General features: G+C 48.4%; 1 long non-coding RNA gene across 1 annotated transcript; it reads right to left on the bottom strand.

The window, feature by feature from the left end:
• Positions 1 to 15256, bottom strand: LOC134486202 (uncharacterized). Its single transcript, XR_015684819.1, has 2 exons — positions 14431 to 15256; positions 1 to 3366 (listed from the first exon to the last, which is right to left on the bottom strand). It is a non-coding gene; the product is annotated as an uncharacterized LOC134486202 (long non-coding RNA).
• Positions 15257 to 15561: the final 305 nt, after the last annotated feature.

The following is a 15561-nucleotide window of genomic DNA, read 5'->3' as shown; positions in this document are numbered from 1 at the left end:
TCTGGGCAACCTTAAATATTTAACCATTTAATTCCGTCAATAGGCCCATAAAAGGTACTTGTTAGCACAGTCCCCGATCCAGAGGTGGAGAAACTGAGGCACCGAAAACTCGCATTAGCCTTACAGAGTTAGCCAGCCAGTGGAAACACAATCAGAGTCTGAACCCTTTGCCTCCAGAGTCACCTCTTGTGTGTGTCTCTTGAGGGAATGACATTTTCCCGGGAGTATCTAGTAAAGGCCTGGTCCCTCTGTTCAACCATTGCAGCAGGATGCCCATGGATGGTCTGGAGGGTTGCTGTTCCCTGTTCACTCATTTGGCCCTCACTATCCTCTCCCAGGTCGGCCATGAAGGTAAACAGGGCTCAACTGCAGCCTTTCATAGTTCCTGCCAAGCGGGCACTCGGGGTCCTGAGGATACCAAGGGGATCCCAGCCCAGCAGCTGGGCGACCTCAAGGCCAACATTTCTGTAAACATCCCAGTGAGCCAGCCCCCCGAGGTTTGGCAGGCCTTGTGTGGTTTCCTCTGACATGGCCACTTCCGCCCACTCTGCCCGGCTAGGCTTCCAGTAATGGTATGTTTTCTCTGGAGTTTGTGGTGCTAATGGTATGGAGCCCTGGGGACTTCCTTCCACCCCATTCCCTCCAAGGGGCCTTCTTGCCCTTGAAAAGGCTGAGAACGTGCTGCCCAGTGGCCCAGACACCTTGTTCTAACCACGGCACCCCCAGGATGTATAGACCTGAGTATCACACCCATCACAAACCTAGTGGGGATCAGGCAGAAACAACCCTATCCACAATCCTGAGGAGATGGCTGAGTCAGTAGGGCACCGGACACTCCAACCTTAGAGGTACATTGCCTATGGAGACCTGGGAGAAGAAGATGTGGCTCAGTAGTGGGACCCTTGTCAGGCAGTATAAGGACCTGGAGTCCACCCTCAACACTAAAGGAGGAAAAAGACCAGCAAGCATTTTCTAGATACAACTGCCTGGCGTGAGAGGAATAAGACAGACCTGGTCGTGGCCTGTCGTTCGCTCTGTCACCTTGATTGTGTCATGTCACTCTGAGCACAGATTTCCAAGTGGATTCTTTTTTTTTTTTTTTTTTTTTTTTTTCTGGAGCTGGGGACCGAACCCAGGGCCTTGCGCTTGCTAGGCAAGCACTCTACCACTGAGCTAAATCCCCAACCCCTCCAAGTGGATTTGTTGTGAGGATTACAGATCTGGGACAGGGCTTTCACAGATGAGGTATAAACTAAGGCTGGGGAAGGCCATCCCATGTGTCCCACATCTTCAGATGACAGAGCTGAGAATGAGCTCACAACCATGCCTGACACTTCCCCTTCTCAACCGCTGAGCCACTCACTACCTTCCTCAAATGTGAACACGGTGTCAAATTGCACAGCAAGCCTCAAGCCTGAGAGTTCTCGGAAGCTCCCAGCCCCACCTGAGAAGAATCTTGAGTCAAGGGCACATTAAAATGGTGGGGTGTCCCACTTGTGGGAGGGAAAAGGGGTAAGTCAATTTTCTGCTCGGTGATGGCCCCTTCGTGAAGTGACAAGCCCTGGTGTGCAGGGCTGAGGTGCATGGAGAATCCTCAACAGAGTCCACATGAGGCAAGGCACAGGACCACTCAGGCAGCCTGGATGGAAAGTGAATTACAAGTGGGAACAGGGAGAGAAACTAAGCTTGTACAAACAAAGAGGCTTAAGATAGCTCCTGTGACAGCCCACCTCCCTGAATCAAAACTACTCACTTCGTGCCCCACTTCATCCGAATCAATGTGTTCTGTGTGAGGCTTGAGCCTGCTGGGGGTCCAGAAGTGACCCTCCCTCCCACTGAGTCCCAGCTCCTACAATGGCTGGGTACCAGCAATGGGAGGAGGCTGGAATCCGGATCCTGCAGGCCCTCAGAGCCCCTTCACCCCACAGGGAAGTGAGTAGTGACTCAAGGTCCATATCCCAAGGCTGGAATGAAACCCTGGCCTGGTGCCTGGAAGTCTGGTCAGCCCCTGAGTCCTGCATCCTTTGCATGGGTATGTTGACAGAGGAGGGACTCTCGTGAGGATCCATTTGGACAGAGAGTGAACAGACGTCTGTACCGAGAGTCTGCTCTGCAAACGGAAGTCAAGGTTGTCCTTGTTATCAAGGCATCAAAGCATGAAGGCAAGACCTGTGGTCTGGAAAGAACACAGAAGTAGCTTCCTCTGGTCCAGAGATGCTCAGGGAGCATCCGCCCCTTCTTGTTGTTGGCATCTGACTTAACTGAGGAAAGCCAATTCCCTTGGGTAGGCATTGGGGCGCCTGCCTGGAGCCAGCTGTACGTCCTCTGGTGGATGGAGCAGGTTAGAAGAAGATCTGGAGGTTGATACTATCTTGAATCCTCTTGATTCCAGTCTTTCCTCGATCTGCATCTTTGGATGAATTCTTTAACGGTTACGTGCCTCAGTTTCTTCAAAACATGCGTGCCTATAGTTTAGACTTCACAGGAGCATCATAAGAATTAGAGGAAGCCAGCATAGTGCCTGGCACATGCCAAGCCAAACACTGGACAACTATTCTATATATGAGGGTTGGGAGGGAGAGCGTGGTCAGAGGTAAATTTCTGGTGTCATTCCTCAGGGTCTACTTCGTTTTCTGAGACAAACAGGTTCTCTCTCTCTCTCTCTCTCTCTCTCTCTCTCTCTCTCTCTCTCCCCTCTCTCTCTCTCTCCCCCTCTCCCTCTCTCTCCCTTTTTTAGAATTTCATCACTTTTCCTTTTTTCTTTCTTTCCTTTTCATTTTAGATGTATTTATGTGTAAATACACTATAGCTGTCTTCAGACATACCAGAAGATATCAGATCTCATCACAGATGGTTGTGAGCCACCATGTGGTTGCTGGGGATTGAACTCAGGACCTCTGGAAGAGCAGTCAGTGCTCTTAACCACTGAGCCATCTCTCCAGCCCCTAGATAGGTTCTCTCACTGGCCTAGAACTAGCCAAGTAGACTAGGCTGGCAGGCCAACAGGGGCCAGCGATCTGCCTGACTCCGCCTCTCCGGTACTTGGGTTTTATTTGCTGCACCGCACACCTGGCTTTAGGTGGGGGATCAGTTCAAATCCTCCTGCTCTCCTGGCAAGCCCTCTGTGACAGTAACACAGAGGAGGCCTTGGATGGAACCAGAGAGACTAGCCATTACGCATGCTAAAGGGGACAGGGTGTGACTGCATGGGCAGAAGTGGAGGGACGCTGAGGGGAACCCAAGAGGGACCATGGCTAGGAAATGGATCCTGTCTACTGCAGAAAAGCAGCCAATAGGACATATAGGAGCTGGAGTGGCAGCTCTAGGACGGAGCAGTTTTGTCCCACGTGGTATCCTGGTCCCCATCTGCAGCAACATGAAAATGAATGTTATTGTAGGTGCCCGGTCACCTTACCCTGCCAGACCTTTTTTTTATTTTTTATATTTTTTGGATAATGTGAGAACAGTGAGTGGTTCGCCCAGACTGGTGCCTGTCCAGCCACATAGCTGGGACGGAAGGAATGGAGCGTAGGTCTCTTTGGTGTTAGGCACCGGACCTCCTCTCCAGCAGCTGGATGTCCACAAGAGCTGCTTAGAACCAGGGCAGTTGAGAGAGCCAGTTTCTAGTAGTCTCTGGGGTAGGGGCTGGAAATGCCTGTCCACATTCCTGGGTGTTAAGTCTGGGGACACAGGCTCCTGCCATCAGCCATCACATTCCCCAGAAAGAATCTCTATTCATAACAAACCCCAAAGGTCACCAGTCTGGGAAAGAGCCTCCACCCCAGGGCAGGGCGGAAGGGCCCAGGCTTCATGAGAACACTTGGCTTTCCAGAGGTGTGACCTGCTTTTCTGGTAGGCTGAGTATCCGTCCTCCCTCAGGTGCTCCCAGCATGGACTGTTAGACAGGACGAGTGGACTAAGAGAGTGAAGGGGTTGCCCCTAGAGAGCCCCAAGTCACTCAGCTTCCTCACCTTCTCCTAGCTGGGTTCCTCTCCTGACAGCACCTACTGCATACGGTTGTCATGGGGAGCCCTAAGATATTTTCATTCAGTGACTATTTATTGAAAGCCCACCAGCTTTCACCACCACGGAGTAAAGCAGAGTCGACTATCTGCTGTCAAGCTTTTTTTTTTAGAGGAAATTTTAGGATGATTACGATTCCCTTTAGAAAATGTTGGCACCAAAGACATAGAACAAGTTGAGGAAAATGTCAACAGCTGCGGAGTTGAAATGATGGATAAATAGCAAATGCTTTCTGCATGTCTGAATATTTTTTTTAGAAAGGAAAAGAAAAGAGAAGGAAAGAAAAGGAGAAAGAACAGGGGGAAACAGGGTTGTAGTAATCAATCAGTTATAACCTCTTCCAGACAAGATGGCTGCTACCCACAAAAGGATACTCTAAGTACTTGACATGGTGTTAGGCACATAGTAGGGCTCATCTAGAACTGGATTCAAACCCTGGCTCTGTCTCTTCTATTTCAAATGTCCTTGGGTCATCTGTCCTTGTACTTCAGACCGCCCTCCACTGAGGTGAGGCTAATGGGTGTCGTGTTGACTGACAATGTGGTAATAAATTCTTCACCTCGATAGACACCAACGGATAGGAAATTTATTATGGCCTCTCGTTCATAATGGGGAGACAAGGTGAAGAAGAAAGGTAACGTGGAAATTGGGGTGTGGTGTTCCAGGCCAAGTGCAGGGAAGGCCAGGTAGGGGGTGGTGAAAGAATTTACAGGTTGCACAAAGGAGAAAGGGTTGTGTTGAAATTCTCAGGTGTGTTCTCAGAGAGGCCAGCACATCACAGCATGGCTGGGCTGTTCTTTTACCTCAGCTGAGGGGGAAATACCTCAGCCCCCTCAGTGTAGGACTCCTGGGGAAACTGATATTGGAGCGAAGGAGGGTGGCAGTGGGCGTTAACTGTTTAAATGTTCTTTTGAGTTGGATCATTGGAGTAAGATACTGTGGGTTGTTGAAATTAGGCTCCAGCCGTGTAAGACTCAAGTCCAAGCGCTCGCAGCCTGATTGTTAAAGGATGGGAATTTTTGGTTTATTTTTGACCCTTTGCCTCTATATTTCTTCCTTGACAGATGGGCAAAATCAAACCATTGACAAGTGGCCCAGATTACCCCACCGTAGGCACCAGATGTTTAATATTGGCGCTGCAGGGGTTGGTGTTCTCCTTGCTAGATGTCAGCTCTAGTCCAGTCTTTCCTCGCTCTACCCTGTCCTTCCCTTTGGAATGAAAAGGCTTTACCCTGTGCCATTTTACGTCGGAAGTGCATGCTTTTTTTTTTTATTTTAATCTTTTAACTGTACAGGGGCTCAAAGTAAAGAGATTGCCTGTCTCAGAAAAGACTTTGAACTTATACGTTTGGACAGAGTTGGAACTTTGAAAGACTTTAGGGAGTTTTGGCATTAGAGGTAGCAATGACATAATTTTATGGTTGGGGAGCATCACCACAACATGATGAACTATATTAAAAGGTCACAGCGTTAGGAAGGTTGAGAACTACCATTCTAGAGGAACGAGACAGACAGAATGAACTTATTTGTATAGAAGGGGCTATTAGAGTGGCTTACAGGCTCTGTTCCAGTTAGTCCAACAATGGCTGTCTCCTAACTGAAAGTCCAGGAGTCCAGTAGTTTGGTCCATGAGACTGGATGTCTCTGTTAGTCTTTAGTAGGCTTTGGAACACTGAAGACATAGGCTTTAATACCAGTGAAGCAGGAGCAAAGACAAACAGGAAAAAAGAACAAACCCAAGAGCTTCTTCCTTCTGTGTCCTTTGTCTAGGCTGCCAGTGGAAGGTGTGGCCCAGATTTAAGGTGGAACTTCCCACCTCAAAAGACCTGGATTTAGGGTAGATTTTCCCACTTCAAATGATTTAATTAAGAAAAAAAGGAATCCCTCTCAGGTGTACCCAGCCACTTGGGTTTCAGTTATTTCCAGATGTAGTGAAGCTGACAACTAAGAATAGCCGTGGCAGATGGTGGCGGTTGATATCTCTGAGATGGCAATGGCCCGAGACAGTATGATCTGGGACTTAATACAGTGTAGTCTAGAAGAGGATAATTATGCTGTCTATTTTCATGTCAACTTGACACACCCTAGGGTCATCTGAGAAGAAGAAATCTTTTTCCTTTTTCTTGTTAAGATTTCTTTATCCCTGTGTGCGTTGGTGTTTTGTTTTGTATTGTGGCTTGCATGTTTGTGTGAAGGTGCCAGATCCGGCAGAACTAGAGTTACAGACAGTTTCAAGCCGCCATATGGGTACTGGGAATTGAACTCAGGACCTCTGGAAGAGCAGCCACTCATCTTAACTTCTGAGCCACCCCTCCAGCCCCAAGAGATCTAATCAAGAAAATGCTCCCTTAGGACTCGCCTCTGGGAAAGTCTCTGGGGCATTTTTGGCCAGATGACATGGGAGGGGCCCAGCCCATTGTGAGTGCACTGCTGATGTCCCTCCCCCACCCCCACCCCCCCACCCTCACCCCACCCCCCACCCTCACCCCACCCCCCGCTGGTCTCGGGTGCATAAGAAAGTAGGCTGAGCAAGCTATAGAGAGCAAGCCAAGATCCCTCCATGGCCTCTGTTTTGGTTCCTGCCTCCAGGTTCCCACTGTCCTGGCTTCCCTTGGTGATGGACTTATATGCTGTAAGAATAAATAAACCCTTTCCGCCGCAAGTTGCTTGTGGCCATGATGTTTTTATCACAGCAATAGAAGCCCAACTAAGACACCGAGACAGCAGAAGGTTAAGTAAGCAGGGATTGAAAAGACAAAGCCAGATGAAATGACAGCGAGGGGAGCCGGGAGCGTCCAAGTCCACCTGGCGAAGTTGCCCGGAAATTGTCCCCCGCAGAGATTCTCGGAGAAACAATGTAACTAGATTCTCGGAGAAACAATGTAACAATGTAACTGAGTGAGACCCAGACTAAATAAAAATACAAAGCCGAGTAAGAAGTCCTACCAGGGAGACAATGGAGGCCAATCATGGCCAGGACAGGTGTTTTCCAGAAAAATAACATGCAAGCTGTGAGAGAAAGAACAAGGCAGTACTCCAGGCTTGATGGGATACTCCACCTATCAGAAAAGGGAGAAGAAAGACACCAGCCATGACCCACGCCACAGTGGGGGTTGCTTTATTTTTCATGAAAGCCTCCCTCCATGAGGCAGGAGAGAATCAGTATGGGAGACAGGCTTAGATATGATCAGTTAATCTGTACTTGGGATACCCTGGCGCTCCTCTGGAGTCTGAGACTCTTCAGCTGAGTTACGGGGTGTGTTTGTGTGGGGACTGAGGTAACTTGAGTTACAGGCCCTTTAGGGGAGCCTGAGGATGGGTGTGGGGAACCCTGCTGGGATGGAGATTTTTTTCCAGCAATAACAGTGTAGAAATGAAGCAAACGATTTAGTTTCTCTTTACTCAGAGCCGGACAAATTCGTTTTGACAGAACAGAACATCTTGAAAAGATTTTTATAGTAGTTGAGAAAAGATCTGGTGGGACATGGGTGAGGGGGAGCCTTGGCCGAGTAAGGATAATTCCAAATCAGAAGTTATGCCTAGTGTGTCCACAGGGTCACTTACCTGGTTAGCCCTTGGGACCCCCTTAAACGGGCTGAATTTGGTCACCCAAGTGACTGTCATTGTAGGTCTGTCTGAAGGATCACCAAGCACCGCCCCCCACCAATCAGGTCAGGATGAGAGCTGTGGCCAGAAGCTGAGAAAGGTTTGTTTCTATTGCTAAATATGTTTGGAAATGTTTTCCTGCTCAGTGTCTGGGACCGTATGGATGGTCAAAAGTTAACCATTTTCTCATTAGACTGTTAGGATCAGAAGTTCTTCGTGGGTCACTCCTAAGGGACTTAAATTTCCTCCTATCATCGCTGTCTGTGTCACCTGCCAGGATGAATCAGGGCCTTGATGACCATGTAATTGAGGGGACATTTATATCTCCAATGACTAATTTTCCACTTTGCAGGATGTTCTCCCATTAAGAGTTTCATCTCTAGGGTTTCATGGTATTTCTGATCAAGCCAACAGATTTTATGAGATGAAACCAAGTTTTTTTTCAGACTTGTGGGGCCCTTTCAGAGGGGCCTCATGGTCCCCTTCATCCTGCCTAACCTCACAGGACAAGAAATCAAATATTGGTAGTATCATTTGTCTTCTTTGGTTTAGGCCTTCAAAATTAAGAGGCTGAATACTCAGGACAGTTTTTATCCATCTTGAAGATGAAATAACAGATTCTAGTTTTAATTTCTGTGTAACATTTAGAGAAAGCTTAGTGAAAAACATGTTTCTAAGCGACCGATTTTCTTAAGACTTCAGCTTCTAAGTTGGGCAGATTTTAAAAAAGGAGTAATTATCTTGATAAAACACAATCTTTGTTCCTGAATTCAGTTATTGCCAATGTTACCCAGAACAGATCTTAAGAGAACAGAAGAGGCACATCGGTTTTATGTCATTGTACTGACCTTGGGAGTTTTAATAAGCTTTCATCATCGTGGGTACACTGCCTTTAATTCCCACCTTTTGCAAACCTCTGTGCCTCCACCAGGCCTCCTCCACTGTGCCTCTTCTCTTAACCTTTCTGGTTTGGGCCTCCTATTTCCCAGTCTGTTCCATACCACCCCTCAAATTTTTCAGTTTTGTTTTAACCTTTTTTTTTAACAAAACAAAAAAATCTTTTTTTAAAGGTGTATTTATTTATTATATACATTGTAGCTATCTTCAGACACACCAGAAGAGGGCATCAGATCCCATTACAGATGATCGTGAGCCACCATGTGGTTGCTGGGATTTGAACTCAGGACCTTTGGAAGAGCAGTCGGTGCTCTTAACCACTAAGCCATCTCTCCAGTTCCCAACAAAACAATCTTTATGCAATATATTCTTTTCTTTTTCTTTTTTTTTTTAACAATATATACAACCTCAGGACCTTTTCATAAAGTTCCGGGAAAGAAGACCAGGCCCTTTGTCCTGTTGTTTCTCTTTCTTTTAGTGGTCCCATTAAAATGGTCATTCTTTCTAACCTGGAAGGAGGAGGAACAGGAAGAGGAAGAGGAGGAGGAGGAGGAGGAGGAGGAGGAAAAGGGGAAGGGGAAGGGGAAGGGGAAGAGGAAAGGGAAGAAGACGAGGAGGAGGAGTTGGGTCATTGTTAGCAGTCCTTATAAGAAATAGTGTGAGTGTGAGTGAGAGGAAGGTCGTGTGTACTTTCCCAAGAAAGGGCCCCTTTGGTTAGACTCTGTAGTATTTAGTTTGTCAAATCAGGAAGCTGCATAGAAAGAAGTAAACAGTCTTCAGTGCTGTTCCCAGAGATGCAAAAAGAGGCCACAGAATGAGCAAAGTTAAGTATGACACTGTGGACACAGTTATAGGTGGCATCAGGCAATTGGAGGTGGAGAGAGGCAGGGCCACAACAGAAGAGAGAAGATCAGGGGTCCCACAGCACAGAGAGCAGTTAGAAGGGACATCCTTGGGGAGAGTCAGAGGGAACTGTAGGTGTGGAACCCACGAGGGACTTAAGGACCACTCTAAGCCAGAGTGTCTCACTAAGAATGGAGGGCCTCCGGCTTAGGAAACTGAAACTCAGATTGACTGCAAAGCTTCTGGGAACACTGGGGTCAGAGTGTCCAGTTGGTCAGGCTGAACCAATATCAAAAGGAGACTCACAAACAGAAACCAGCTGTAGATCGGTTATGAGAGATAAGAAGGCTTGCCACCCTGGAGAAGAGAAAGGCTGATCACCTGTGTGTTTCGGGAAATCTGCCCGAGAGAAGTGGCAGGTTTGTAAATGCTGGTCATGTAGACACTGCTCCCTTTTGCTCTGGGAACATGGGCAGCGTGTGGAGTGCTAGAGAGAAGTAAGGAGATGGAGGAGAGAAACCCATCACCATGGTGCATGGACCCTCCACCATACAGCAGCTGCCAGTTTCCAGAAGGAAGGAAGGGTAGCCCTTGCCCTCATAGACTGATCCACAGAGCCCTAAAGGAGACCCCTGGCTTGTGGCCTGACAATATGCAGCAGCTTTAAAGCTCTAATAGGGTGCTAACCTAGCCTGAGTTCCTCAGCTCTCACTGAACCACCCATCCTGTCACCACAAACACCAAAATAAATAGTGGCCAAGAGAGGCAGTGTGGGACATTTCTGACACTACAGGCCACCGACACACTGTGAAAAATGGCACAGGGGAGAACGGTGATGTAGAAAGTAAAAGAATTAACCAGGACATGAGACACAAGCGAGAACTTAGTGAAGGACACTACAGAAGAGGATAGGCCAGGTCCCAGTGAGAGCATCACACTGTGGAGATGCTGGCCCTGGCGGGACAAGTTATTGTTCTTACTGTGAAAAGCCCACACCTGAGGGCCCAGGTGAGACCTCACCCCCTTGTTGAATAGTAGATTTTACAATGGGGGTTGTTTTCTTGAGACTTGAGGTAGATCATAAGAAATCAAGCCCAGGGACTGGGGAGTCAGTGAGTACTTGCTCAGTCAGTAGAGTGCTCACTGCCTGCACTTGAGGACCTTAGTTTACCCCCCTGTGTCTGAGTTTTAAAAGCCTGGTTAAAGTGGTACAGCCCTACAATCGCAGGACTAGGGGAGGAGACAAGAGGATCTGTGGGAACTACTAACCAGCCAGACTATAAGCAAATCTGCAAACCCCAGGTCTCCCTGAGACCTGTCTCAGAAACCAAGGTGGATAGCTCCCAAGGATTGACTCTCTCTCTCTCTCTCTCTCTCTCTCTCTCTCTCTCTCTCTCTCTCACACACACACACACACACACACACACACACACACACACACGGCCACCTGTGCATGTGTGCATCTGCTCACGCAGGAACACATACATGCATGCTCACATATGCCAAAGCAGAAGGTTTTTTTTAGATTTATTTTACTTTTACTTATCTGAGTGTGACTGTGTGAGCAGATATGCACATGTCTGTAGGCACCCACAGAGGACAGAGGATTAGATCTCCTAGAGTTAAAAGCCTTACAGGTAATTGTGAACCATCTGACATGGGTCCTGAGAACCAAACTTGGGCCTTCTACAGGAATAGCAAGTGCTCCTACCTGCTGAACCATCTTTCCAATCAAAGCAATTGAAGGTGGCTTTAAGTGCCCACCACCAAGCTTAATTGTCTTTAATTCCTGACACCCAATCCTTAAAAGAGAAAACTAACTTCTAACTGTCACACACATGCCATGGCATGAGCCTTTGTCAGCACACAAAATAAATTAATTTAAATGTAATTTAAAAATTAACAAGAACTCAGCAGGTCTTATGTAAGTTACCCCAGGTCAGGCTCCAAATGGCTGTGGCCTTATTATTAAGCCTAGAGTTCTGAGCATAGTTTTGGCCTTTTGTCTTTATAGTAAGCACCTCGGTGTACCTCAAGCATTGATGTTTGGCTGTCACCAAGCAGTGAGGAGCACTCAGATACTATCACCCTGCCCTCCTGGCCTACACCTCCAAGATTTGGTCTGTCTTGGCTTGCACACTCCCAGACACAGAGCTCTTTCTCAAATTCTGTGCATCAGGCAAAAGCCAGTCTTGACGTGGTTGGTCCTCATCCCAACTTCCCATTCTGACCAACATGTCATAAAGCTGTTCTAAACCTTAATTGTCCTGCTTGGGCGATGGGCACAGAGAGCAGAGACGCCATAGCTCTGAGGAGACACAGGGCATGTGTTCTGCGAACACATTTCACAGGCCCCTGTCTGGGGTCTGATCAAAGCTCTTGCCTGTTCTCATTTTATGACTTTGGAAATGTCTTTGAACTTAGGATCCAAGGCTTTTGAACGGCAGGGTGCTGGTTCCAGGCTCACAGAAGAGCTGGCGTGTAAGCCTCTGTGTGACAGTTCAGCTCCATGGATGCGGGAAGGGTTCAATCACTTTACTGTGGTTTGGGGCAGGCTCCATCTTAACCAAGACATGGGAAGGTTAACACATTGCTGTGAGTTGACTGGGTCTTCAGACCCATGTCCCTGAAATACGAAGGAACTCTCAACCTGCTTCTGGGTTCTTGCTCCATGGGGCCTTTCTGGACCTCACCTCTGAAGCCTTCTTCCTAATATCAGTACCAAGTAGGAGCTAGTGAGACATGGGTGTGTCTGAGAATTCCTCACACACCCCCCCCCAAGTTCATTCCCTTTGGCTTTGCAACTCTAGGCAGACATATCACCCTCTCTGAACCTCCTTAACAGCTATGTGTGGCACTGGAGCTGGAGGCTCTATTCCTAAGAACTTGGATGCTTCTGACATTCACAGACTCTTTTTCATAGCAGCAGTGGCCCAGAAGAGAGGGTGTGGCTCACCCAAGGGCTTAGGGTCAGGGCCCCTGCTCCGTGTGGAATTTGGATTTTGTTGCCCAGAACAGCCTCTCCTGGTGCCTGGAATCCCATCAGGAATGACTCACAGCTCTGGGAAGCCACTGGCCTCTCACCCACTGAGCAATAACAATAACAGTCTCCCGCAGTGGTGGTGGCTTCTTTGCTGAGAACTTTCACACTGCGGTCTCAGCTGCCCCTTGGCACACTGCCGAGAGTAGGCATGAAGGTGAGGGTAGGAAGGGTCAGGAAGTTATCTACCTACTCAAAGCTGCATGGCAAACTAGAGCCCAAACCCCAGTGACTCAACTTGCTTCTTGGACAGTGCCACACACACACACACACACACACACACACACACACACACACACACACAGCTTTCAAATGTTTTTTTTTAAACTGTATACAACAGCAAAACCATGAAAACTACCCAAATGCCCAGTGGCCAATGAATGGATAATCAAAATGTGGTATGTCTGTACAATGGAATATTACTCTGTCCTGAAAAGTAGGGAAATTCTGACTCATGCCACAACATTCTGCTATGGGAAATAAATTAATCTCTCTCTCTCTCTCTCTCTCTCTCTCTCTCTCTCTCTCTCTCTCACACACACACACACACACACACACACACACACACACAACCAACCAAACACTGGATGATTCCAGTTAAATGAAACATTTAAAGTAGCCTAGTCGCAAAGATTGAAAGTGAAGTTGCCAGGCCCTGGGTGAGGACAGAGGGGTAGTTGTTATTTGATGATACAGTTCCAGCTTTGTAGGAGAAGAGTCCTGTAGGTGGATAATGGTGGGGGCTGCAGACAAGGTACTCAGTGCCACTGAACTGTACTTTTGAAAATGTTAAGATGGGCTGGGGTATAGTTCAGGGCACAGCACATTCTCCCTGCAGGTGAGGCCCTGAGTTCAAATCCTGAAAACTCAAAAAGTTAAGACAGTAAATGCTATACTATGTGTACAGTACCACACGCATGTATGCACATAAGCATGTGGGGTACACATGCCCAAATGTGTGGAAGGCAGAGGTTGACATCAGCGTCTTTCTCTATTGCTCTCCATTTGTAATTTTTTTTCCATGTCTCTCACTGGATCCAGAGTTTACTGCTTTAATGAGGCTGGCTGGCTAGCAAGCCCCCAGCACTTGTCTGTCTCTGATCCCTGTCTGTCCCTGATCCTGTGTCTGTCTCTAATCCCCCGGTTGCTAGTATTTCAGACAGGCACCACTGTGCCTGGCTTTTTTCAAGGGTCCTGGGGATCTGAACTCAGGTCTTCATGCTTGTGCAGCAGTAACTGTACCCACTGAGCCGTCTCCCCAGCCCCAAGATTACAAAGTTGCAAATGGTGTTCCAAAGAGGAAGGTGGTGCTAAGTCTTGACATTTCAAAGAACGTGCACCATCGGGCTGGGAGACAGCTCAGCGGGAAGGGCTCTTGCCAGAGCAGCATGAAGACCTGGGTTCCATCTTCAGAGTCCATGCAAAACAGTCTGAATAAGATGTCACACACCTGCAACCCCAGCATTAGAAACCAGGGACAGGCAGATCCCAAGGGCTCGCTGTCAAGGGCTCGATGGCCTAGCCAGACTGGCATGGTGAGCTCCAGGTTCTATGAGAGACCCTAGGTCACAAATGAAGATGGAGTATGGTCAAGGAAGATACCTGATGATGACCTCTGACCTATACTTGGGCATGTGTACCCACACACTACACAATATAACACACACACACACACAGAGGCGGGGGAGGGAGGGGGAGGGAGAGAGGGAGGGAGAGGGAGAGGGAGAGGGAGAGGGAGAGAGAGAAACCCCTTAGTTTTTCATGATTTGTATCTGTCAGGATAAGTTATGTCATGCTGCTGTAACAAACAGCCCCAAAATTTGCTTAGCATCAGACAAGTGTCCCTGTACCCTACCACCTTCACGTCACATGAACCCACAATGTCTTCTTCCTTTCTACTCTAACCCTCCCCGTCTGCACCCGAAGCCCAGGATAAAGCCACTCACTGACCCTGAAGCACACCCATTCAGCTAGACTGGGTGGAGGGCAAAGCCCCAGCTTTTCCCAACACAGTGGCTCACCTGGGAAACAGACAATCCCTCTGAGGTGAGAATCCAAGGTCGATGAGAGCAATCAGCATGGCCAGGGGTCTGATGTCCATGTTTTTTAACTTCAGTGCTTACTCCGGCACGCAGGCAGGGATGGCAGGAGCTTCATCCCCTGCCAGCAGGGCCTTGTAATGAAGCCAGGAAGAAATGCCTCGCTCCAGCCAGCCTTGCATCAGGGCTGGGGAATGGTGGGATGGGGCCAGCGGCTACAGGCCCTTGTCTCACGCCAGCCTGGAATCCTTCCTTCCCAGGAATCTGTTTCCAATCAGTTGGTCTTTTTCCCCTTTCAACCCGACCTTGCCAAGGAACAAGCATGCGAACCAGTGTCAGCTCCTGCCTAGCTAACACGAATCCCTTGGAATTTCTGCTTTTTATCATGGGATGCAGGACTCTGCCACCTACCACGGGTGCTCTTAGTCTGCACGTCTGTGTACCTGTGTGTCTGTTCCCACTGTACTAGCCTCTGTCTCCTTTGTCCAGGCCCATGCAACCCATGCCCAAGGCCAGGCCTCGGACCCTCTCCTGCCACAGCCTCTCCCACCTCCCCTCTGCTAACACAAGACCTCAGGGCCGGGGTCTCCGTTCTTACCTACTCTGGTTGTCCTTTGAGGACAGGGGCAGTGCCATTCGCCACCTTGCAATGATCACCTCAGATGATCACGAATTGATAGAGCACTTCCATGGCCACAGCACCCTTGGGAGAAGTCAGTAGATTGTCCCCCATTTGACAAATGTGGAACCAGAGGCAATGAGTGGCAGGGGTTGGGGGACACAACCTGTCTCTCTCCAGGGCCCCACCCCCTCTAGCCACCCTACTGAGCGGAGCACACAGGGGTTGTGCTTTCAGGAGGGGGTGGGAATTGGCAACTCTCTCTGCACTTGTTTTCTCTTCTGGACATGCAGTGGGTCTGCATCTCAGCCCCTACCCTGTGCTGAGAAAGCCAGGCCTTTGTGGCAGACATATCAAAGTGAGTCTGATCTCCCTGTTGCTAGAGGAATGTCACTTTGCTCCCTAAAGCATGTATTGACCTTATCTGGGGAATCTCCTTCATCAATACGGTGTTCTAGAAGAGACCTTGCATTACATCTGAGTGAGCCTAGGCC

Source organism: Rattus norvegicus, chromosome 3 (genome assembly GCF_021556685.1).
Source record: "Rattus norvegicus strain SHRSP/BbbUtx chromosome 3, alternate assembly SHRSP_T2T, whole genome shotgun sequence".
Lineage (NCBI taxonomy): Eukaryota > Metazoa > Chordata > Mammalia > Rodentia > Muridae > Rattus > Rattus norvegicus.
Note: the sequence above shows the minus strand (reverse complement) of the source record. Positions and strands in the feature narration are given on the sequence as shown.